The sequence below is a fragment of the Mycetomoellerius zeteki genome, unplaced genomic scaffold, assembly GCF_001594055.1.
Source record: "Mycetomoellerius zeteki isolate Tzet28-1 unplaced genomic scaffold, Tzet1.0 scaffold900, whole genome shotgun sequence".
In the NCBI taxonomy this organism is placed as follows: Eukaryota; Metazoa; Arthropoda; class Insecta; order Hymenoptera; family Formicidae; genus Mycetomoellerius; species Mycetomoellerius zeteki.
Window position 1 is genome coordinate 40,230 of NW_017257937.1, and position 2,818 is coordinate 43,047.

Consider the following 2,818-nt stretch of genomic DNA (forward strand, 5'->3'; position numbering starts at 1 on the left):
GAGCCGATAAAGCAAATGCAAACTACGGTGTTAGCTGATCTCTTAGGCCGGAATCAGACTATGCATTGAAGATTGAGATTGAAGATTGAAGATTGAAGATTGAAATTTGACCAATGAGGACAAAGGAATTTTAGCTCCTATTTTTTTTGATTGGTCAAATTTCAATCTTTCAATCTTCAATCTCAATCTTTAATGCCTAGTCTGATTCCGGCCTTACGGAACACAGATATGTTAGTTACAGTGCTACCAATCTTGTAAATAAAAAGAAAATTTTCGACACAGCTATTGGAACACAACTCCTGTAGGTTAAACAAAAACACTTATCATATAATTCGCAGACTAAGTTCACGGTGTAAATGTAGGCCTGTTCTTTTTGGCCTGAACTTTTGCATCAGTTTATTTTTCTTCCTCTTCTTTTCTCCTGAAAAAAAAAAAGAAAGATGAACTGGTGCAAAAGTTCAACCAAAAAGAACAGACCTATTAAACCAAACTATTGATTCCACGTGTGTGAAGTTGGCCCCGCACTTTTCGAATTTTAGATTTTTCTTGATTGTGCTACGTTTGTACAGCATTGTGCCGCAAACTGCAACTCAATAACAGAAATCGTTTTCCAAAAAAAAAGTTTTTTTGCTAGCCTCGCACTTTTTGAATTTTGAATTTTTCTTGATTGTGTTGTATTGTTACATTTGTGCCACATTATGCCACAAATCGCAACTCAATAACATGAACCATTTTCCCAAAAAAAAATTTATGCTGGGCTTAGGAATTTTTAGGAACGAAGAACTTCAAGCCCGTGTAACTTGCGAACGGTGTAAAATAATCGAATTCTGCGAGTTGTACTATGTTGTGTTACTCAAGATCTACGAAGCACGCGTATAAAAAGTTGAGATTAGTTTAAGGTTCGATAAAAATGTTTGAAAAAAGGGTGAAGGTAAATAAAAAATTCGGAATTTTTGGATTTTTTCAATTGTGCCGAATTGTGCTACGACAATTGTGAGATAATCGGATTCTGCGAATTGTGCTGTGTTCTGCTACTCAAAATCTACTAAACACACGTAAAGAATAGGGATTAGCTATAGTGTTGATAAAAATTTTTTATAATGTTGGTATTAAATGAAGCATTTATCATTTTTTAATTTTCTCTAATTGTGTTTGATCGAGCTGAAACTTAACCAAATAACATGTCATTTTTAAATGACAGTGTCACCATCAGATGACTTGTTTTTTTTTACACAAGGCATTCCTGCCATTCCTGGCCTTATAAATGTTCGAAGTTGTACAGTACGGAGCATTAATTCGCTGGGTCATAGTAGTGGCTGGACTTATCGACACTGAGTCGGTAATAAAATTTAATAAATTAAATATTATATTGTATATAAGGAATAAGACCTGTTTCGATCAAAGATAGAATTCTTTCTTTTTTATTGGACTTATTCATATCGGGCTAATTTCAATTAATATTAATATGAGAAGTATTCATACAAGTTCCTTAAAATTTTTTGAAAATATACTCGGTTTTTCCATAAATATTATAGATTGCAATAATCCATTCCTTTATCTTTTACATTTCTTTATATATGTTTATCTCCGTTATGTTATATGTATACTTATTTATGCAATATATAATTTATGCAATATATAATACAATACATAAATCATAAATTTATATAGATATAAAGAACAGTGTAAACATAAATGAAGATATAATTCATGCATTTCTGCAGGAATATATAATTTTATACGTAGGATAGTTTTATAACAGGAAAAAAATGCAATAAATTTCCACAGTTTGTCAGTGACTCTTCTTATTTTAAGCGCGCGCACGCGCTTTGAGCGTTACCGACTTAGCGTCGATAAGTCCAGCTACTATGACTCAGCGAATTAATGCTCCGCACTGTACATGTACCGCCGGCATTTGCGTACGCCGCTGGGAGGTTGCTCGGCCTTTTTTCAAAAATTTTTACAGAGCCTTAAGCTAATCTCAACTTTTTATACGCGTGTTTCATAGATCTTGAGTAACACAACCCGTACGGCACAGAAACTTGTAGCAATATTGCTGCAATATTTCAACGTTGCATATTGCAATGCAATGTTGCAGAGACATTAGGAAGGCTTCTTTTTGCAATATTACTTCAGCAATGTTGCAGAATTATTTTATAAATATTACAAAAAATGTCTATGCTATTACATTTATTATAAAAATGCTTGGTTAAAAAAAGCTCATTAATTATAACAATAAGAATTACATTTATAATTTTAATTTTATATGCATAAAATATCGAACGTCATTATATATATACAGGGTGTTTCCAAATTAAATCGCAAAACTTCGGGAGCGTGTAGAGGAGTAAAAAACTAAGAAAAAAAGTCCTATAGACATATGCTCGTTTTTGCTCCGTTTCAGAGAAATCGAAAAAAAATGTTTACATTTCTTGCCATATCTAGCACCGACATATTTGATTACATTTTCCACTTTCTGTTATGAATTTGTCAGTCGCTCTTTGAAAGCCTTTAACAGTAGATGAATTTTGTCTTTTGCAATATGCCGCGTACGTATTCTAATAGTGAATATGCTGATATGGTTTTTGTATACGGTTTCTGCAACGGTAATGCTTTAAAGGCGGTGCGAGAATATGCACGACGATTTCCAAACAGAAGAGTGCCAAACCGAAGAGTGTTTATGTTGACATTTAATAGATTGCGAGAGACTGGAACATTTTCAATTCGACAAGAAAACAACCGATTTCAAGCAGCGTTACGAAGAGATTTGCAGGCAGGGAATCGTATTTTACAACATTTTGACAATCATCCTGAGACC